Genomic DNA, 23673 nt, shown 5'->3' with positions numbered 1-23673 from the left:
GTTCTCTCATTGTCAAACCCTCAGTACCTGATTGAGGTAATAGGCATCAGGCAGGGGGAGCTGTCTGGGAGTGGGGGGGGGGGGGGTGATTACTGAAAGCCAGCCCTGTCCTTGTTGCTGACCCCTTTCTCCCACAACGCCAATCCTGTCCTCACCCACCTGTGGCCTTGGGTCCTTCGCTGACTCTGGAGATCTAGATGGTGCCTTTCCAGCTGCTCCCACCACTCCTGCTGGTGCTGCTTGCAAAGGACAGCTGCTGACCTCTGATTGATCAACAGCAGTCAGGGGCATGGGGATTCTGACTGTGGGCGAGTGTGCGGGGTCACTGATTCTAGAGAAGGCCAACCCCAGGCCACTTAAGTGCCTGATTGATAATTAATACAATGGACCTTTCCCAGAGGAGGCAACATAGGTCTCTATGGTGAGACACCTCTGATCTGGTAAATTCTGTCCTGTGTGTCTAAGTGCCAAAGTTTCTGAATTAGTGTTACCAACCACCTGACCTGGAATCGCAGCATCCAATCTCACTCTGCAAAGCAGCAGCAGCAAGCCACAGGTTTGGCACGTGGTTTTTGATGAGGTGGGTGGGTGGGATGCTCTGGATTCTGCGTTCACCTTCCTCTGTTTATGCTTGGCCTCCACATGGTCCACCCTACGACACGCGCGGTGATTGGCGCCTTCGGGGATGCTTTTTCACCAGCTTGTGCTTTCTAAGGCAAGCGATTCCCACATGTCAGTAGGGTTGGTGCATTGATTTAAGGAGGCTTTCAGAATGTCCTTGTCGCGTTTCCTCTGTGCTCCTGGTGATCACTTGCCATTGCAGAACTCGGAGTAAAGGACTTGTTTTGGGAGTTTTGTGTCGGGCATGAGGGCAATGTGGCCGCCTGTTGTAGCTGGTCGAGACTGGGGATTTTGGCCTGGGAAAGGATGCTCACGTCGGTACGCCTATCCTGCCAGTGGATTTTCAGGATTTTGTGGAGGCAGTGTTGGTGATTTCTCGCCAAGGATATGAGGTGTCACCTGTACATTGTCCATGTTTCCGATGCCTTCAGGAGGGCGGGGCCCACGGCTGCTCTGTAGACCATAAGCTGGGGCCTGAATTTGAGGTCTCGGTCTTCGAACACTGTTCCTCAGGCGCCCGAAGACTGTACTAGCGCATTGGAGTCAATGTTGGATTTCATCATCAATGACTCCTCGCGCTGAGAGGAGGCTCCTGAGGTATGGAAAATGATCCTCATTGTCCAAGGACTCACCATGGATCTTGATGGTTGAGGGGCAGCTTTGTGTGGCAGAAGCTGACTGGTAGAGAGCCTTGTTTTCTGGATGTTTAGTCTGAAGTCCATTCTCTCATATGTTTCGGTGAATGCGTCAACGATGGTTTGTAGCTCGGCCTCTGAATGTGCGCACACACAGGCGTCATCGGCGCATTGCAGCTCGATGACAGAGGTTGGGGTGGTCTTGGTTCTGGCCTGGAAGCATCAGAGATTAAATAGTTTCCCGCTTGTCAAGTAGGTTAGTTCCACTTCAGCGGGAAGCTTCAGCGTGAAAGGGTGGAGTGTTACTGCAAGGAAGGTGGGAATAGGGTTGGTGCGATGATGCACCCCTGTTTGACTCCAGCTTGCACACGTATTAGGTCTGCCGTGGTTCCATTGGTGAGGATCATGGCTTTATGTCATCGTGGAGCAGGCCGGAGAATGGTGATGAATTCCTACGGTGAGCTGAATTTGAGGAGATTGCTCCACAGTTCCTCATGGTTGACAGAGTCGAAGACCTTTGCGAGATTGAAGAAAACCATGTCCAGAGGTTGATGCTGCTCCCTGCACTTTTCTTGGATTTGTCGCGAGGTGAAGATCATGTTCATTGAGCTTTTGATGGGCGGACGCTGCACTGAGACTCAGGGAGGAGCTCTTCAGCCACTGGGAGGAGGCGGTTGAGGAGATTTCTCACAATAACCTTTCCCAAGGCAAGGGAAGGCAAGTCCCTCTGCAATTTCCTCAGTCGGACCTGTCTCCTTTCTTGAAGATGGTCACAGTTAGGTGTCTCTAAGATTATCCGCCATGCTCGCTTCCTAACAGACAAAGGTGATGAGGTTGTGGATTCTTGTCAATAGTGCATCTCTGTTGCATTTTAGCACTTTTGTGAGGATTCCATCTGTGCCAGAGTACCGTTTTGCGGGATGGTGTTGTGGACACTTGTGTCAAAGGCTGTGTCTTGGTTGGGATGTCCTTGCAGTGCCCTACAGCAGGCGTTGACTGCCTCTCTGTCTTTGATGAGCACCTCTCCATTTTGGCTCTCGGTGGGGTGGACTCCTGGGTACTCGGACCACAGATGGCTTTGATTGTGCTGAAGAAGCCATGCACATGGTGGCTATTGAAGAGTTGCTGTGTCTCCTGCGCTCTTTCCACCCACCATCTGTTCATTAGGGCACAAGTTCTTTATTGCACCTCTTGTTTCCTCTCGAGATTTAAAAAAAATGTTTTTATTTGATTTTTAACATTTTAAAAATACAACACAACAAACAACAAACCCCCAAACACCCCCCCCCCCCATCTGTCAACACTCCGATACTCAGAGCAAACGCCTCCCAATCCCCACCAATACCCCGCTCTCGCCCCCCTTCCCCCCCAGCAGCCGACGGTAACCAGGTCTTTAAAGTGTAATATAAACAGATCCCATCTCTTGTGGAACCCTTCACTCACCTCCATCAAAATGAACTTAACCTTCTCCAAATACAAGAACTCCATCAAGTCCCCAGCCATACTGAGGCAGAGGATGGAGAGGCTGACCTCTGTCCCAACAGGACCCACCTGCAAGCAATTAGCGAGGCGAAGGCTAAAGCACCTGGCCCTGCAGCTCCGGCAATTCCAACACCCCAAATATGGCCCCATGGGACTGGCTCCAAATCCGCAAGCAGGATCGGCAACATGGTGCTGAAAAACGACCTCCAGAATTTTTCCAACTTCAGGCAGGACCAGAACATGTGCACATGTTTGGCCAGACCCCTCCCACACCGTTCACAAATGTCCTCTACCCCCTCAAACAACCTCAGCTTTGTCACGTCTGTTCTTTAGCTTTATCAATCTCAGCCTCGCACACGAGGTTGAGGCATTCACCCTCTGCAGCACCTCACACAACAGCCCCTCCTCCAGTGTCACTGCCAGCACCTTCTCCCACTTGGCCTTAACCTCCTCCAGTGACGCCAAACCTTTCTCCAAAATCCTCCCATAAATCGGCGAGATGACCCCTTCCTGCAGCCCCATCACCGACAGCACTCCCTCCAACAACGAGGAGCATGGTGCCACCGGAAAAGTCGGGAAATCTTCTTCACAAAATCCCGCACCTGCATATACCTAAGAGACTCCGCCGCGGAATCCCAAACTTCCTCAGCAACTCCTCCAAAATCGCGAACTGCCCTTTTAAAAATTAGCCCTTCATTTCCCTCAGCCCTGCTCCTCGCAACCTCGAAACCTAGCATCCAGCCTCACCGGCTCAAACCCATGATTCCCTTGGATCAGCATCAGCTTCGACCCTACCCCTAACCTAAAGTTCTGTCGAAAGGTAAGTCGTGGGCTCCTGAATCTACTCAACCAGCTGCACCCGTCAAGACCTGTGAGACCAGTTTGCCTGTCATTGAGCTGGTGCCTCCTGATGTGACAAGAACTGTTGTTAATTCAATTACCCAACAGGGTGCTGATCCTATAGCAGGGTTGTGGAGGTCCGGGAGGACCTGGAGGTCTCCAGACTGAATGATGTTTTGAGGGACCCTCTTTCCCTTGTTGTCTCTTATAATGTTTGTCACAGCTGTATATAGTTTAGTTGGGGCAGTTGAAACAAGGGACTTCAGCAGGGAGGGATGTGGTGGGGAGACCCCATAAAGGAGCAGACTCGATGCACCACGTGACCAACTCAGCGGCAATTGCGTGAACTCCAGCCAATAAGGGGTCTGCATGGGACCCTGGGGCTGTACCCTGTCAGTGTGGAACCCGGACCCGAAGCGTTAAGACCTATTCTGTTTTCTCCTGCACCTGTTACTTTTTCATTTATTTTTCGAATTAAAGGGAAATGTAGTGTGGCCAATCCACCTGCCCTGCACATCTTTGGGTTGTGGGGGTGAGACCCACGCAGACACGGGGAGAATGTGTAAACTCCATACGGACAGTGACCCCCGGCTGGGATCGAACTTGGATCCTCGGCGGCATGAGGCAGCAGTGCTTACCACTGCGCCACCGTGCCGCCCACTGTACCTGTTACATAATTGCCGTTGCCTGTCATCAATAAACCTCTTTGTTAACTACTGAAAGCCTCAAGTGTATGTCTCAAGCCTCCATGTATATTTTAGCATGTAATATATATTGACAATATACTTGCAACATTTTGTTTGAGAAGCTGGGGAACAACATGTATGGTGGAGAGGTGTGCCCTGTCTGGCTGGTCAGTATAGCAGAATGGGGTATTTTGTGCATTTAGATTTAATACAGGCAATGGGCAAGGTGTAGGGAGGAGTGGTAATACAGAGTCTCCATAAAAAATAGGCCTCTTTCCTGCAAGCTGCCTGTGGCCATTGATAAAGTGGATACATATTCACTTAATGCATAAAGTCAAAATTAACTCCAGAAAGACTGTATTACAGAAGTCGAGGTGATGGAGGAAAGTTGGGGGCTGGGTGCGTCAGTGATATTAATGGGCAATGTTCTGCAGGTGGAAGACGGTTGTTTTGAGAACAGACAGCATGAGGAATAGAAAATACAACTCCAGGTTAAAGGGAATGTTGACTTGTGTACTACCTGGCACGCTAAGCAGGCAATCTGTGAGGTTGATGGCATCTGTCCCAGAGTTACTTATTAGCTGGCAAGAGCTAAACAATCTTGGTTTTGCTTATTCAGGGCTATGGAAGGTTTTATCTCCTTCAGGGTTGATTTCAGACAGGCAGGCTGATTTTCGATGGCAATATTATAGCCATTTATGCTGAAATTGATAGAGACGACAGGATTATACACATGAGATTGCTAATGGATTCTGCTTCCTGTTTCTTCAAATTACTTCAAAGATGAGCATTGTTTGATAGGAAAATGGGGGTGTATTTTTCAATAATCTACGTGGATTCAGTGCTGCATTGTTATAACCCATACAGTTCTACGGGGTGGGAATGATTAATTACTCCGTGGACCTTGCAGAATTTGAGCTCCTCTGATAAGGAGGCTGGGGACCTCAAACAGCACCGTGCTGTGTATCAACAGAGTCGGCTAGTAAGGCACCGACTAAAGAAGGCCCAGTAGGGAGCTACTGGAGCTGTGTATAATAGGAGTTGTTAAATAAAGTAAGTTTTTGTTTCTACATATTCGGTGTGGAGTCCTTGTGGCCCTAATAAAACCATCCCTTCTGTAACCCTTCCAGTTTACTCCTCAGTCCCCTTTCGTACGAATCCTGTCTCAATAGCATGTTCTCATAAGATTATATTGAACACATTTCTTAATCTTCTCAATAATATTGATCTTCTTGAAACCTGTTATTGGAATGTTTGACACAGTTGTATCTGGCAGAATGAAACAATGAGAAAATAAACATTTATGTTGCCAAACCGATCCATTTAATCAAAGACACTTTCATTTAGTTCCCATATCGCATTCAAATTATTATATATGGTTATAATGTTCTTTTTAGCATCCTTTATGGCCGACATCCTTAATTTTATTAATACACTTTTTTGCATGCTCTTCCTTCCTGTTACATGTTTTTTAATGTTTCTCTTCAATGTCCACTTAAGCCTTTTTGTTTATTTGAATTCAAGGTTCCTGTTGCTCAGTACCCACAGCCACTCTGCAGGGTACAAATTTCTTGACAGTTTTTAAAAACGTTCTTTCTATTTTGTAATCGCTTGAGGTTGACCTTGCAATACATGAGTCTCACATGACGCTTCTTCGCAATTTTGCAATGTTACCTCACTCTTGTTTGTGTGAAGCAACCAAAGCCTTTAAAATTGGCTAAATGCTGTTTTTATGAAATTATTTATTCAGATTAATCTAAGGCTTGGAATGTAAATTATCCCACATTTATCTAATTTACTGACATAGCTATTCCTTTACTTAAAAATATTTTTATTCAATTATTTTCATTTTATACATAATACAAAAACAAAACAACTAATCCACCCAAAAGCCCCCCAATCCTACCTACCCCTACAGAACCTAGCCCCACCCCTCCAAAAACACCTAATCCCTCCCCACTTCCCTTCCCACCCCCTTAGCACCTAACGGTGACCAGCTCTTTGAAATACACAATAAACGGCTGCCATCTTCGGTAAAACCTCTCAATTGCTCCCTTCACAGTGTACTTGACTTTCTCAAGGTATAGGAACTCCACACTGAGGCAGTGGGTGGAGAAGCTGATCTCCACCCCGTCAGCACTCTCCTCCGGGCAATCAACGAGGCGAAGGCCAGGACATTGTCCCCAGTGCCCATATACAGTTCCGGCAAGTCTAACACCCCAGATAGGACCACCAAGGGACAACACACCAGCTCAATTTTCAAAATCGCCGACATGGTTCTAAAGGAGTCCCAGAAATCCACAAGCTTGGGACTCGACCTGAACATATGCACATGGCTAGCCGGACCGCCAGTGCAGGGCTCACACTTGTCCTCGACCCCTGTAAAGAACCTACTCATCCTGGACTTAGTCAGGTAAGTTCTGTGCACCACTTTAAGTTGTATTAAACCCAGCCTTGCACATGTGGACGTGGAGTTTACCCTCCACAGGGCCTCACTTCACACCTTATCATCCAATATCGATCCCAACACCACTTCCCACTTGGCCTTAGTCGCCTCCGTTGGCACTGAGCGCTCCAGCATAATCCGGCCATAGAAACCAGAAGTGCTCTCTTCCTCCGACCCTGCGAGCGAAGTAACCCTCTCCATTAGTGAAGTTGGCGGCACCATGGGGAATGTCGGGAAGATCGGTTTTGCAAAATTGTGAACTTGTAACTATCTGAATAAGTCAGGTTGTGAGAGCCCAAACCTCTCTGACAGTTCCTCTAAACTAGCAAACGGCCCTTCCAGGAACAGGTCTCCCATTCCCCTCCCCACTCCCCCGAGCATGGTATTCAACCACCCAGGCTCGAATATATGATTTGCAGAAATCTAAGCTGTTCTTACCCTCCCATCCCCATCTCCACCCCCCCCCCCCCCCCCCCCCCCCCCCCCCCACCCCGGCAATCCCATGGGTTCTGTCTCCTCAACCTGTTCTCAAGATCCCTGCCTTTGTCCACATGCCTTTATTCCTCTCTTCCATCACCAGCAGCTCAGCTTCCAGTGAGGCTATCTGGTCACTGTGTCACGACAAGGCCTCCTCCACCATCTTCAGCACCTCTTCATGCTTTTGCACCATCTCAGAGGTCTTTCCCAATGTCTCCCTTATTGGGCCCAGCGCATCTCCCACTGAGCTTTTCAGAGTGTCCATCATTCCCCTCCTTTGCCCCTCAAAATGCTTGTTGACTGTCTCTCAAACTCGGCTGCCATGACTTCCATCGGCTTATCCACTGGAATAGGTCTGGTCCCACTCGACGAGCTTACCTCCGCCATCTTAGCTCCCAATGCACCTTTCCCGTCTCCTCTGAAGGACTACCTCTCGTACCCTTCTTTCTAACATTCTCTTTTGTGGTCTTTGACATCCTCTCACAAAGAGCTGTTAGGTGGGCTGGGCCTGTTCAATTATTTCCCCAGGAACCGGAGTAAAAGAACCAAACAACGAGGACTCTGACGCGAGCTACCTTGTGTATGAATTCCCTCTAAATGCCGCCACTGGAAATCCGACATAGCCATTCCTAACGCCCTTTCAATTGAAGATCACTAGAGGATCTTCACTCCTCCACCTCTCTCACTATAATTCTAAAAGGTTTTGGTGGTAAAATACAATGCCCAAACAAATCTAAGCACATTAGTCGGTATTTCCATTCCAAGTCCTGACTCTATACCGGGGCAAAGGCTTGTTGAGGTATCAGGGATGCTGGCTGGAAAGCGGGACACAATGGCACAGTGGTTAGCACTGCTCCCTCACAGTACCAGGGTCCCAAGTTCGATTCCAGCTTGGCTGCCTGTGTGGAGTTTGCACATTTTCCCCCGTGTCTGCGTGAGTTTCCTCTGAGTGCTCCAGTTTCCTCCCACAGTCCAAAGATGAGCAGGTTAGGTACATTGGCCATGATAAAATTGCACATTAGTGTCCAAAGATGTGCTGGTTAGCTGAGCTTATCGCGATAGGGTGGGCCATGGGCCTAGGTAAGATGCTCTTTTGAAGGGACGGTGCAGGCTTGATAGGTCGAATAACCTTCTTCTGCACTGTAGGGTTTCAATGGAAAGACCCATGATGCCTCTTTTTGGGAAGTCCTGCCTAACCACAAGGGAATTAGACAGTGGATAGGCAAGCAACGGGCCTTCCCCTGGCCCCCACTGAACCTTTTAGACACTACAGGGCAATTTAACATGGCCAATTCACCTAAGCTGCACATTTGTGGACTGTGGGAGGAAACCGGTGCACCCGGAGGAAATCCACGCAGACACTGGGAGAAAGTGCAAACTTCACACAGTCACCTGAGGCCGGTACCGTGGAGCTGTGAGGTAGCAGTGCTAATCACCCTGCAACAGTGCTGAGGAATGTTCCCTTAGAGCTACTGTATTTTTTTGTATTTTTGTTGTGTTGGGCTTTGTAAGATGTTGACTGAATCCTGCAATGGCCCAGCCAGGTCTCTCACCTGAGAAAGGAACATTATAGGGATGTTGTTGTAACCTACATGACACCCACAGGGCTGGACCTATTAGGCTCCAGTGCATCTTGTGGAGTACCAGCTTTCCCACTGAGGGGTGGAGCCTCCTTGTGAGCGGGAGAGGAAACCAGAATATAAAAACTCCTATTTTTCTTCTGGTGCAATGGCAGCAGCTAATTTTAAACTATGTTCCTGCAATGTAAGGAAAATTCATCATCCTGTCAAAAGGAAAAGGATCCTGGGCAGGATTCCCCATTTGGGAGACTATGGGCGGGATTCTCCGTTGCCGACTCCAAAATCGTAATCGACGATCAGGCGGAGAATCGATTCCAACATCGGAATCGGGGCCGGCGCCGGTTTGACATCGGTTTGCGATTCTCCACCCCCTCCATACCAGCATCATCATGACGTGCGGTGCGTGCAGTCACAATGCCATTGGTGCCTCAACGACCGGCCCACCTCTGATGCACCATCCCCAATGGGCCGAATTCTCGACGGAGTGGGACACGTGTGGTCTGAGCTGGCGTGCTGGCTGCAGACTGTGCCCGGCACTGTCACACTCCTCTGGGATCCATGCCGCTGGCCGGGGGGGGGGGGGGGGGGGGGGGCATCTGCCTGGTGAGGAGTGGCCGGGGGTTGGCCAGGATGTGGGCTGTGGGATCGCATTTGGCGGGTTAGATTAAGCACACGGCCGGCATCATGTTGTACGGCTCGACTGGTGCAGGTCATCAGCCGTGCACATGCACAGCCCAGGACCTGGCCAGTCTCTGACCGTGCCCGACGCAATCCGCGGGAGTTTTGCACAGCACCGTTGCTTGCCCCTCACCGGTACCGGAATTGGTGAGGGGATCACGCCGATTTTTTCACGTTCCTCCGTTCGAGCCGTCACTTAGCTGCAGAAACAGAGAATCCAGCCCAATGTTCTCCCGCTGGAGTTGAATTGAACCTGATTCTATTCACGCTGGGGGCGCAAATCAGGAAGCGATTTCCAATCCTTAGCCATCCAAATCTTTGCATGGTGAAGATTGCAAGGGATTCCCTAGGAAATCCTGCCATCGGGCCAGCATTTTAAGAGGGTGGCCCAATAGCGAAGTCCAGAGGCTGGCCCCCACCCCCAGATTATCTGGGTTAACCCCCCCCCCCCCCCAGTACGAGTGTGACCCAGCAGTGAAAATAATTGCAATGTTTATAAACATCAAGCTATGATTGATGGCTCCTGGACCACATCAAAGAGAGTTAAGTGCTTTCTGTTAGTTCCACAGCTGACTACTTCAAAGTCACTCAAGCATGAAAGGGAATGAATGAAACAATGCAAACAACTCTGTGTGTGTGTGTAGAAGCTGTCAATCACAGCCTAGTAAAATCAATGTTGAAAGAAATGAATGAATGGCTTGCAGATCAAAGATCTGAGGGGGTTTAAACCCAGCTGACTGGTTTTCTCTTTCCACGAATTGGCAAGTGTTGCTTCCAGTGCTCACGCACTGTGCGGGGGAGGGTGGCCCTCCAATGGACTTTGGGGTCAACTCCCTTAAAGAGTTACCCCTTTGCAACATCGCAAGGTACACTGCGTCAGATACACACTTGTCAAGGCCAACACCAATTCTTGCCCATGTGTTTCCCAGTCCAGAGGACTGGAAAATTATGAAAGTCTGGAAAGTATGGTGCCTGGCCCATTAGTAGGATGCAAATGAGTATTAATGACCAATCTGCATCCTCCTGCTAGTGTGGGCCGTCTGTTTTCTACCTGACTGTGGATTCTCCGCTGCCCACCGCTGGTCGCGGAGTTGCTGATGCAGCGGGGAATCCAGCCCCCTGTCTTTTATTAAGAAGAAGAAAGTGAAAATAGTGTTGGTTCAGGAGACTCATTTGGATGACGAAGAGCACTTAAACCTAAAGCAGGAATGGGTGAGGCAGGTCTTGTTTGCCTCATTTTCAACCAGCAGCAGGGGATTGGAAATTCAGCATCAAAAGTGTTCCCTTCAAGGTGGAGAATAGCGTGAAGGGTAAGGGGAGAAAATACTGATTATTAAGGGGCCTGTATATGGACAGTCTGTCTCGATAATGAATGTGTATGGTGCTCCGAATTCCTCCCCGGAGTTTGTTACTGAAGTCCTCATGGACTTTGTAGAGTTGGCTTTGACCAATTCTTTTGTGGGCAGATACTTTAATCACTATTTGAATCCATTGGTGGATAAGCTCCCAGTAACCAGAAACTCCCACCCTACAGGCAAGAAGATTGGTATCAGTATGTGAGGAGGTGGGATACCTGGATGTGTGGAGGACTTTACATCCTGGAGATACAGAATTTACATTGTTTCTCAGCTCATACTGTGTCATACTAGTATTGATTGTTTCTTTATGCCTATTCACTATCTTCATGTTCTATAGGTAGCATACTGGTATTCTGGTCTCTGGCCATGCTCATGTCTGCCCTGAGCTTTTACCTGAGGACTTGCACCATCACCGATTTAGGTCATGACGTTTCGACGAGTCTCTGCTTAGGGATAAATCCTTTACTACAGGGCAGGTGTTGGAAAGGTCGCGGAGCGATCGGTGGCAGCATTGCTGCAGTGGTCCCATTCACAGGAGAAGCATCCAATGGCCACTACCGTCATTTTTATTGGGAATGACAGCCGCTGCCACCTTTGAAATGATAATTGACCACTGCACCGTGCTACAGAAGGCCAATCAAGCACGTGGAGCAAAAAGACAAGTGGTAGTCATAGGGGATTCTATAATTAGACGGATTGATAGCATCCTTTGCAAACAGGATTGAGAGTCCCGCATGCCTGCCCAGTTCCAGGGTGAGGGACATCTCTGAATGGCTTGAAAGGATATTGGACTGGGAGGGGGAGGGTCCAGTTATGGTCCATGTTGGGAGAAACAACTAAGGCAAGACTAGGAAAGAGGACCTGTCGGGGGATTATCAGGCACTAGGAACTGAATTAAAGAACAGGTCCTCAAGGGTTATAATCTCAGGATTACTACCCGGGCCATATGCTAATTGGCATAGGGATGAGAAAATTAGGAAAGTAAACACATGGCCAGAGGAGTAGTGCGGGAAAGAGGGGTTCCATGTCATGGTGTATTGGCATCAATATTGGAATAGGAGGGTTCTGTACTGTTGGGACTTTCTACACGTGAACCGATCTGAGACCAGTTTTCTGGAAGAAAGAATAAATCGGGTGGTCACAAGGACTTTAAACTAGCAAGTGGGGGGGTGGGGGGGGGTATAACTATGGGAAGTATAATGGTTAATGGGAAGCAAAGCAGCAGATTAGCAAGTGGGGAGGTGGGTTCAACTATATGGAAAATTATGACAAAAGTTAAAGGATTAAGAACTCAGGAGATGTTATTAATGGAGGTGTTAGGATTTAGAAAGAACGTATAAAACCTTGCCTAAGCGCACTTTATCTGAAAGCTTGTGGTATTCGAGAAAAGGCAATGCGTTGATGGCACAAATCATCGTGAATGAATATGATTTAATGGCCATTACAGAAACATGGTTGCAGGGTGGTCATGACGGAGTTAAATATCCAGGTGTATCAGACAATTCAGAAGGACAGACAGGAAGGTAAGGGAGGGGGTGTAGCTCTGATATTTAAGGGCGATAAAAAGGAAGGACGGTAGAAAGAGGGAAAATCGACCGTGGATATCTAAGGAAATAAGGGAGAGTATCAAATTGAAGGAAAAAGCATACAAAGTGGCAAAGATTGGTGGGAGACTAGAGGACTGGGAAATCTTTAGAGGGCAACAGAAAGCTACTAAAAAAACTATAAAGAAGAGTAAGATAGAGTATGAGAGTAAACTTGCTCAGAATATAAAAACAGACAGTAAAAGTTTCTACAAATATATAAAACAGGTCCTTTAGAGGATGAGAAGGGAGTTTTAATAATGGGAGATGAGGAAATGGTTGAGGAACTGAACAGGTTTTTTGGGTCGGTCTTCACAGTGGAAGACACAAATAACATGCCAGTGACTGATAGAAATGAGGCTATGACAGGTGAGGACCTTGAGAGGATTGCTATCACTAAGGAGGTAGTGATGGGAAAGCTAATAGGGCTAAAGGTAGACAAGTCTCCTGGCCCTGATGGAATGCATCCCAGAGTGCTAAAAGAGATGGCTAGGGAAATTGCAGATGCACTAGTGATAATTTACCAAAATTCACTAGACTCTGGGGTGGTCCCGGTAGATTGGAAATTAGCAAACGTGACACCACTGTTTAAAAAAGGAGGTAGGCAGAGAGCGGGTAACTATAGGCCAGTGAGCTTAACTTCGGTAGTAGGGATGATGCTGGAATCTATCATCAAAGAAGAAATAGCGAGGCATCTGGATAGAAATTGTCCCATTGGGCATACGCAGCATGGGTTCATAAAGGGCAGGTCGTGCCTTAATAATTTAGTGGAATTTTTTGAGGATATTACCAGTGCAGAAGATAATGGGGAGCCAATGGATGGGGTATATCTGGATTTCCAGAAAGCCTTTGACAAGGTCAAAGATCCCACAGTGCAAAGATGTGCGGGTTAGGTGGATTGGCCATGCCAAATTGCCCGTAGTGTAAGGTTAATGGGGGGATTGTTGGGTTACGGGTATACGGGTTACGTGGGTTTAAGTAGGGTGATCATTGCTCGGCACAACATCGAGGGCCGAAGGGCCTGTTCTGTGCTGTACTGTTCTATCTCTATCTCTAAGGTGCCACACAAAAGGTTGCTGCATAAGATAAAGATGCATGGCATTAAGGGTAAAGTAGTAGCATGGATAGAGGATTGGTTAATTAATAGAAAGCAAAGAGTGGGGATTAATGGGTGTTTCTCTGGTTGGCAATCAGTAGCTAGTGGTGTCCCTCAGGGATCCATGTTGGGCCCACAATTGTTCACAATTTACATAGATGATTTGGAGTTGGGGACCAAGGGCAATGTGTCCAAGTTTGCAGATGACACTAAGATGAGTGGTAAAGCGAAAAGTGCCGAGGATACTGGAAGTCTGTAGAGGGATTTGGATAGGTTAAGTGAATGGGCTAGGGTCTCGCAGATGGAATACAATGTTGACAAATGTGAGGTTATCACAGCATGCTGCTGTGCAGAGAGACCTGGGTGTGCTAGTACATGAGTCACAGAAAGTTGGTTTACAGGTGCAACAGGTGATTAAGAAGGCAAATGGAATTTTGTCCTTCATTGCTAGGGGGATGGAGTTTAAGACTAGGGAGGTTATGCTGCAATTGTATAAGGTGTTAGTGAGGCCACACCTGGAGTATTGTGTTCAGTTTTGGTCTCCTTACTTGAGAAAGGACTTACTGGCACTGGAGGGTGTGCAGAGGAGATTCACTAGGTTAATCCCAGAGCTGAAGGGGTTGGATTACGAGGAGAGGTTGAGTAGACTGGGACTGTACTCATTGGAATTTAGAAGGATGAGGGGGGGATCTTATAGAAACATATCAAATTATGAAGGGAATACATAGGATAGATGCAGGCAGGTTGTTTCCACTGGCAGGTGAAAGCAGAACCAGGGGGCATAGCCTCAAAATAAGGGGAAGTAGATTTAGGACTGAGTTTCGGAGAAACTTCTTCACCCAAAGGGTTGTGAATCTATGGAATTCCTTGCCCAGTGAAGCAGTTGAGGCTCCTCCATTAAATGTTTTTAAGGTAAAGATAGATAGTTTTTTTGAAGAATAAAGGGATTAAGGGTTATGGTGTTCGGGCCGGAAAGTGGAGCTGAGTCCACAAAAGATCAGCCATGATCTGATTGAATGGTGGAGCAGGCTCGAAGGGCCAGATGGCCTATTCCTGCTCCTAGGTCTTATGTTCTTATGTTCTGATGACATCAGGGCAGTAGCAAGAGATGATGTAGGTTCTATGGAGAAAAAGATTGAATCCATTTGAGTGGAAATTAGAAACAGTAAGGAGAAAAGGTCACTGATAGGCGTAGTCTACATGCCACCAAATAATAACATCATGGTGGGGTGGGCAATAAACAAAGAAATAACTGATGCATGTAAAAATATTACGGCAGTTGTCATGGAGGATTTTAATCTACATGTCAATTGGTCAAACCAGGTCGGTCAAGGCAGCCTTGAGGAGGAGTTCATAGAATGTATCCGCGATAGTTTCCTCGAACAGTATGTTATGGAACCTACGAGGGAGAAATCTATCTGAGATCTGATCCTGTGTAATGAGACAGGAATAATTAATGTTCTCATAGTTAGGGATCGTTTTGGGAAGAGCGACCACAATATGGTTGAATTTAAAATACAGATGGAGGGTGTGAAGGTAAAATCCAATACCTGTTTCTTAAACAAAGGAAACTACAATGGGATGAGGGAGGAGTTGGTTAATGTAGCCTTTGAGCAAAGACTTTATGGTGGGACAATTGAGGAACAGTGCAGGACGTTCAAAATGATTTTTCACAGTGCTCAGCCAGTGAAAAGGAAGGATTGTAGGAAAAGGGATAATCAAAGGACAAAGAACAATGTAGCACAGGAACAGGCCCTTCGGCCCTCCATGCCTGTACCGATCATGATACCACCCTTGGCCAAAACCCTCAGCACTTCCTGGTGCCATATTCCCCTATACCCATCCTATTCATATATTTGTCGGGATGCCTTTTGAATGCCGTTAATGTATCTGCTTCCACAACCTCCCCTGGCTGCCCGTTCCAAGCACTCACTACCCTCTGTGTAAAAAACTTGCCTCGACATCTCTTAACTTTGCCCCACTGGCCTTAAACCTATGCCCCCAGTGACTGACCCCTCCACTCTGAGAAAGAGTGCCTGCCCATCCACTCTATCCATGCCTCTCATAATCCTGTAGACCTCGATCAGGTCACCCCTCAACCTCTGTCATTCTAATGAAAACAGTCCAAGTCTATTCAACCTCTCCGCATAGCTAACACCCTCTTAACCAGGCAACATCCTGATAAACCTCCTCTGCACCCTCTCCAAAGCCTCCACATCCTTCTGGTAGTGTGGCAACCAGCATTGTGCGCCATATTCCAAATGCGGCCTTACCAAGGTTCAATACAACTGTAGCATGACTTGCCAGTTTTTATACTTGATGCCCTGTCCAATAAAGGCAAGCATTCCATATGCTTTCTTGACTACCTTGTCCACTTGTGTTGCCACTTTCAAAGATCTGTGGACCTGTGCACCCAGATCCCTCTGACTTTCTATATTCCTAAGAGTTTTGCCATTTACTGTGTATTTCCCCTCTATGTTAGACCTATCAAAATGCATTACCTCACATTTGTCCAGATTAAACTCCATTTGCCATTTCTCTGCCCAAGTCTCCAACCTATCTTTGTCCTGCTGTATCCTCTGACAATCCTCAATACTATCTGCCACTCCACCAACCTTGGTGTCATCCGCAAACTTACTAATCAGACCAGCTACATTTTCCTCCAAATCATTTATGTACACTACAAACAACAGAGGCCCCAGCACCAATTCCTGTGGAACACCACTATTCACAACCTTCCATTCAGAAAAACACCCTTCTACTGCTAGCCTCTGCTTCTGTGACCGAGCCAGTTCTGTATCCATCTTGCCACCTCACCTGTGATCCAGTGTGATTTCACCTTTGTACCAGTCTGCTATGAGACACCTTGTCAAAGGCTTTACTGATGTCCATGTAAACAACATCCACTGCCCTCCCCTCATCAATCATCTTTGTCATCTCCTCAAAAAACTCGATCAAGTTAGTGAGGCACGACCTCCCCTTCATAAAACCATGCTGTCTATCACTGATGAGTCCATTTGTTTCCAAATGGGTATAGAGCCAGTCCCTGAGAATTCTCTCCAATAATTTACCTACTACCAACATGAGGCTCACAGCCTATAGTTTCCTGGATTATCCCTGCTACCTTTCTTAAATAGCGGTACCACATAATCTATTCTTCAGTCCTCTGGGATCTCACCTGTAGCCAATGAGGATACAAAGATTTCAGTCAAGGCCCCAGCAATTTCCTCCCTTGCTTCCCTCAGTATTCTGGGGTAAATTCCATCCAGCCCAGGAGACCTATCTACCTTAATGTATTTTAAAACATTCAATACCTCCTCCTTTTTGATGTCAACATGACCTAGACCATCTATATACCCTACCCAAGAATCATCTTCCGCAAAATCCTTTTCTTTGGTGAACACTGATGCAAAATACTCATTTAATACCTCACCCATTTCCTTTGGCTCAACGCATGGATTCCCCCCACTGTCCTTAAGTGGTCCAATCTTTTCCATAGCCACTCTCTTCCATTGATATCTAAGGAAATAAAGGAGGGTATCGAATTGAAAGAAAACGTATACAAAGTGGCAAAGATTAGTGGGAAACTAGAGGATTGGGAAATTGGGAAAGCTACGAAAAATGCTAGATTATGAGAATATAAAAATAGATAGCAAACGTTTCTGCAAATATATAAAATGAAAAAGAATGACTAAGGTCAACATTGGTCCTTTGGAGGATGAGACGGGGGATTTAATAATGGGAAATGAGGAAATGGCTGAGGCATTGAACAGGTATTTTGTGTGGGTCTTCACAGTGGAAGACACAAATAACAAGACAATAATTGATGGCAAGGAGTCTATGGTAGGTGAGGACCTAGAAATGATCATTATCATTTATCAGCATGGATAGAGGATTGGTTAACTAACAGTAAGCAAAGAGTAGGTTTTTTTTTCAAATTTAGAATACCCAATTCTTTTTTTCCAATTAAGGGGCAATTCACCTACCCTGCACATCTTTGGTTTCCGGTTAAAAGCCTACAACGAAGAAACTTAATTCAGAAACAAAGCAAGAAGATGCCTTGAGACTTGAGTTTGTCAATTGTGCCTATGCAAATAAGGATGCAAAGTCCATGTGTGTTGTATGCAGAGAAGAACTAGCAAATGAGAGGAGATGTTTCAGATTTTGAAAGAGAACTGGTGGGTGAAAAATTCTTTTTGAAGTTGAGACCGTAGAGTTAGTTATTAACTTACAGCTGAGTCCAAATGAAAAGACTATACTGCTGTACCTTGCCTGGGACAGCACATTAAAAACATGCCAAAAGCCTATAAAGTTATCAGCATTCTGGAGTAGGATCCTGCAGGAGCATCCAGTGCTGAGCGAAGCACGCATTTTGTTGCTATTGTCCTTCACGGTGGCCTACATGTGCGAGATTGGATTTTCTGTTCTCACAAAGGTGAAGATGGCACAAGGAAAGTGGCCGAAGTCTGCACATGATATGCACATTGCCCTTTCCTCCTGTGAACCTGATTGGAGTGAGATCATGAGGACCAAGCAGGCTCTCCTTTCAGATGAAAGGAAAGTGAATGTGTCGTGTGTCACAAAGGTCGGCCAGTGTGGGCTGCGACGATTGAGCATCATGGGTCGCGTAAGTGGGTCCGGAAGGTCAGCTGGTTGGCAAAAGTGGGCCCCGGGAACATAAGTTTAATAAATACTGCTTTGCTACGTACTTTAAGGAAGAGTTCAAGCTTTTTTACTCTGTCAATTCCCTTTCTGTTGTTACCCCCCTATTCAGTGGGAGGGCTGCAAGGCTAATGCTAAGGGATTGGTTATTTCTAATACAGTTAACAAAAAGCATAATGCAAAATGAATATTGCAAAGCCAATGCCAGTTGGAGGCTAGATTGGCCGAAGTAGAGGAGGAATACAGGAGGAATCCTAACCGGCAGTTATTGAGGGAGGTTAACGCAGCTCGGGTGGTCACTGTCTGTGTGGAGTCTGCACGTTCTCCCTGTGTCTGCATGGATTTCCTCTGGGTGCTCCTGTTTTCTCCCACAAGTCCCGAAAGACGTGCTGTTAGGTAATTTGGGCATTCTGAATTCTCCCTCTGTGTACCCGAACAGGCACCGGAATGTGGCGACTAGGGGCTTTTCACAGTAACCTCGTTGCAGTGTTAATGTAAGCCTACTTATGACAATAAAGAAGATTATTATTATTGATTGCTTGTAGACTCAACAGGCTATAGGAACCTAAAGTTTGCAAAGCAGAAATTGTATGATTTTGGGAACAAGCCGAGTAAATACTTGGCTTCTTTGACGAAGAAAAGGGTGATCTAGGGTTATTCCTTCTGTGCAGAATTCTATGGCTAAACTGAAATAGGGCATTTAGGGATTTTTGTGCCAAACTATATAAATTGGACCAGTTTGAAGATGCATAGACATGTATAGAGCGCTTCTTCTCTTCCCTCAAGCTTGCAATGGCGTTGGAGGATGAGCGATTAGTCCTTAATGCTCCTATCGCTAAAAGAGAAGTGGCTATGGCCAGTAAAGAGCTTCAACACGGCAAGGCCCCTGAGCAGGATGGTTTTGGATGTATGTTTTACAGGGAATTTAAGGACCTATTAATTTATCCTTAAATTATATGTACTGTCATTCATTTGAAATGAAAAATGAATGAAAATCGCTTATTGTCACGAGTAGGCTTCAATGAAGTTACTGTGAAAAGCCCCTAGTCGCCACATTCCGGCGCCTGTCCTGGGAGGCTGGTACGGGAATCGAACCGTACTGCTGGCCTGCTTGGTCTGCTTTAAAAGCCAGCGATTTAGCCCAGTGAGCTAAACCAGCACTAACACTCCAGGAAGCAAATATTTCCCTGATTTTGAAGGCAGGCAAGACCCTCGAGGAATGTACTTCCCAAAGGCCAATCTCACTTCTGAATGCTGATGAAAAATTGTTGTTTAAACGGTTGGCACAATGTTTGGAGGTAATTCTTCCATTGATCATTTGAGGGGACCAGACTGGGATCGTAAAAGTTTGGTTTTCTACCAATAATGTCAGAAGGTTACTGAATGTGATCCAAGTTTTCCAAAAGTGGGTGCTAGATGGGTTTGTGATTTCCCTAGATGCCGTGAAAGCTTTTGACCAAGTGAAATGGAATTATTTGGTTTTTTTTATAAATGCTTTTTATTGGGTTTTTGAACAAAGTATATTTACAGTTATGAATAAAATACATATATTATGAAGAGTAGGAAAAAAATGGTAGGATATTGTGTAATAGTTCAACAACAGCAACTCTGTACAGTTAGAATGGGGGGGTGGGGGGGTGGGGTGGGGGGGAACCGGGGAGGTACATATACATTTGAGTGCCGGCGAAACCCTTACATTAGTTATGTCCAATACAGAGAGGGCAATACGAGAATGGATCTGGTGTTGGTGTTGTTCCTAATTATTTGGTTTATAGGTTACGGAGATTTGGTCTACGCGAGGAATATATCAAATGGATTTAGGTGTTGTATCATAGGCCAATGGCAGCAGTGCTCACAAATGGTTATAGATCTGAATTTTGGCCTTCAGAGAGGGACCAGGCAGGGCTGCCCCTTATCCCCCTTGCTGTTTGCATTGGCTATAGAGTTCTGCGGAGGCTATTGGTCAAGACCCTTTGATATTTGGACCGTGCTGTTGGGGCAAGCAGCATAAAGTCAAACTCTTTGCTGATGTTATGCTGCAGTTTGTATCGAAACATGACATTTCAGTTCCCGCTATTATCAACGTAGTAGATAGATTTAGTTCCTTCTCCAGTTATAAGATAAACTTTACAAAGTCTGAGGCTATGCCACTGGGAGGGTTAAGAGGTAGACCACCTTCCTTGCCAATTTCCCTTTTAGGTGGTCCCTGTTGGGGTTTACTTATCTGGGTGTTGTAGTTACCCCATTTTTCAAACAGCAATATGGGGCTTATTCCCTCCGTTGATTTCTAGGACCTGGCTCGTTGGTCCTCCCTGCCAGTTTTGTGGCTGGGTAGGATTGAATTCTGAGTGTTTTGCCTAGACTGTTGTATTCCTTGAAGATGTTGCCAATCTCACTATCTGCTAGAGTCTTATGGGAGATGAATGGATTTGTCAGTTTGTTTATATGGAATAAAATTAAGCCTCCTTTGAAGTTCATCAAGTTGTAAGGGAGGTTTGGGGGTCCCGAATATTAGATTGTAACAATTAGCCCCTCATCTCAGGTTTATAAAGGATTGTGTTAGAATGGACCCTGCCTCCATTTGGCTCGATATTGAAGCAGATCAGTCAGTATATTCTTTACAGGTCTTGTTATTTTATGGGAACTTTGGGTCAGATTCTACTGTGCAAAAGTTCTTAATTATTAATAATCCTAGAGTGTGGAGGATGGCACCTCAATTGGAAGGGAGATCTAAACTGACTTCTGCACTCCCTTCCATCCAGGACAGCCCAGCCTTCCAACCAGGTCTTATGGACCATGGGTTCGATATTTCGAGAGATAGCATCATTTGTAGGATGGGAGATATGTTCAGTGGTGCCTCCTTGTCATCCTTTGAGTAGCTATGCCAACAATTTGACACTCTGAGACACATTTTTAAAGTATCTGCTACTTAACCACTCCTTATCAAGACAACATTGGGTCTTGACTCTTCTATTTCTCTGGTGTAAACAAATCCTGATTTCTGCTGAGCTTAAACAGTTTTATGATACCTTGTGTTCTGGATCTTTTGTTAGTATATTGGATACCTTGCACTCTTGGGAAAGAGTCTTGGCTAATATTGATGAGGAGACATGGGATAATATATGGGATTATACCAATAAAATGTTGATATGCAATAGAATGAAGGAGACTCAGTTCAAGCACCACTTGCATATCACACAGGGTTTGGGACGCAGGTTTGATCCTGCTATATCCCTGATGTGCCTAAAGTGCCTGGTAGTCGAGGTTGATTATAGATACTGTGTATGGACCAGTGTCAAGATTCAATCCTATTGTTCTGATGTGATTAAGGAGCTTGAGAGGATATTTAGCAGGGTTTTAGGATTTGATCCTGTGTCCCTAATTCTGGGCCTTCAAGGAAAATGTTTGATGTTAATGAAAAAAGACTGTATGACATCCTACCTTTTCATAGAATCGTAGAGTTTACAGTGCAGAAGGAGGCCATCATCCCATTGAGTCTGCGTCGGCCCTTGGAAAGAGCACCCTACTTAAGCCCAGGCTTCCATCCTATCCCTGTAACCCAATAACCCGACCTAACCTTTTGGACACTAAGGGGCAATTTAGCGTGGCCAATCCACCTAACCTGCACATCTTTGGACTGTGAGAAGAAACTGGAGCCCCTGGAGGAAGCCCACGCAGATTATTGCTAATTGTGCTTTTACTTAATTGCTCTGTTTAATAACCCTTGCTCTAGAGTCACCAGGTATCTTTCTGATACCAACACGAGGTTCAAAGCCAAGTGCTGATCAATAACTCAATACACCAGTTAGTAAGTTTCAAATCAAAACACATTTATTATACACAGTCAATCACTACTCATGCATAAAACTCTACTTACTAGACTATCTCTAACACTAAAAGGCCTATACTAAGCTTTGGAAATGGCCCACCAGGTCAGGGGAACAATGGTCTTTTGTTCCATTCTGAGGCTGCAGGCTTCAAGCTGGTATGGACTAGTAGCTAGGAGCGCCTATCTCATAGCGTGCGTTGACTGGAGACTTACTTGGTTGGTGCAGCTGCTGGGCAGGTCTCTCCTTGTTGAGAGTCACAGTCAAGAGTTGTTTCGAGCTGCTGAAAGACCCTGCCAAGAAGGACGAATTGAACTTGGGGACTCTATTTTATAGTCCCAGGGGATTCGCACCCTTTTGGGCGTACCCTGGGCCTGGTCCCAATCAATTGGACCAAGTCCCAATCGCTTGAATCGATTTCTCCAATACTGGAGCTGTTCCCTGATCGCTGGGCGGTTCCTATGTGTCCGTTGGCCTTCCTTTGTCCTGGCTCCCGCTGGCGCCGGTTTGGCCCCGATCGTTTTAATGTTTCCAATTGTTCCTGGGGATTGCTCATTAATATGTAGATTGTTGCTGGTTTCAGTTCTGTCTGGATTTTTGCAAGTCTTAATACACAGGAAACCTTGCACCTGCTTGTTTCCCTGTGCCTGACCAGTTTTCCCTGTGTTCTTTGCAGACCTCCATTTTGGAATCGGGAAGTGGCCAACCCAGGTGGCTACAAGACAAGGGGAGAAAGTGCAAACTCCACACAGACAGTAACCCGAGGCCAGAATTGGACCTGGGACCATGGAGCTGTGAGCTACAGTGCAAACCACTGTGCCACCGTGCCACCCCTCGGAAAAATATCTTCTACTCATGGATCAGTGACAAGTACCCTTTGATTCAAAATTGGCACAAAATAGGCATGGACCGTACTCCTATGGAATTCCTGACGTCAGTGCTCGCTTCTAAGTCTGATACATTCTGTAAAATGTAGGACCTCTATCTCAAATTTCTAGGCTTCACTTTGTCTAACCTGCTCCTGCAAGGTTTCCCTGAGCCATGTTGCAAGTCACGATATCGCTTTCCAGGAAGGACTTGCATCTTGATATGTTATCCTGTCAGGTTTATATGGCCTTATCCTCTTTCTCTCATGATCTGATTGATCCAGTCTATAAATAGAGGCACTAGTTATGAGGAACTGTTGTTCTGAATTTATCCTGTCTTTCTCTGTTCTTACGTTTGCAGAATTATTTGTTATGTATTTACACCAGTTGTGTTTTGAAAATTTGTTGCATTATCTGTAAAATAAAATGATAAAACTCTAATGAAAATATATGTGTAAAGAGAGAAAATGAGGAGACATGAAAATGATAATCCTCATTTTTACAATATTAAGTGAGAGCGAGTTCTAAGCGCGGGCAGCGCGGTAGCACAGTGGTTAGCACAATTGCATCACAGCTCCAGGGTCCCAGGTTCCTCCGGGTGCTCCGGTTTCCTCCCACTGTCCAAAAATGTGCAGGTTAGGTGGATTGGCCATGATAAATTGACCTTAGTGTCCAAAAAAGGTTAGCTAGGGTTACTGGGTTACTGGGTTACAGGGGTAGGGTGGAGGCGTGTGCTTAAGTGGGGTGGTCTTTCCAAGAGCTGGTGCAGACTCGATCAGCCGAATAGTCTCCTTCTGCACTGTACATTCTATGATTCTATTATCCACAGATTGATG

The 23673-nt window shown here is 46.1% G+C and overlaps 1 long non-coding RNA gene across 1 annotated transcript; it reads left to right on the top strand.

Moving 5' to 3' along the window:
• The first annotated feature begins 6283 nt into the window (after window positions 1-6283).
• Window positions 6284-23280, top strand: LOC119963719. Its single transcript, XR_005460137.1, has 2 exons — window positions 6284-6677; window positions 22648-23280. It is a non-coding gene; the product is annotated as an uncharacterized LOC119963719 (long non-coding RNA).
• Window positions 23281-23673: the final 393 nt, after the last annotated feature.

Source organism: Scyliorhinus canicula, chromosome 3 (genome assembly GCF_902713615.1).
Source record: "Scyliorhinus canicula chromosome 3, sScyCan1.1, whole genome shotgun sequence".
NCBI classification, from domain to species: Eukaryota; Metazoa; Chordata; class Chondrichthyes; order Carcharhiniformes; family Scyliorhinidae; genus Scyliorhinus; species Scyliorhinus canicula.
Note: the sequence above shows the minus strand (reverse complement) of the source record. Positions and strands in the feature narration are given on the sequence as shown.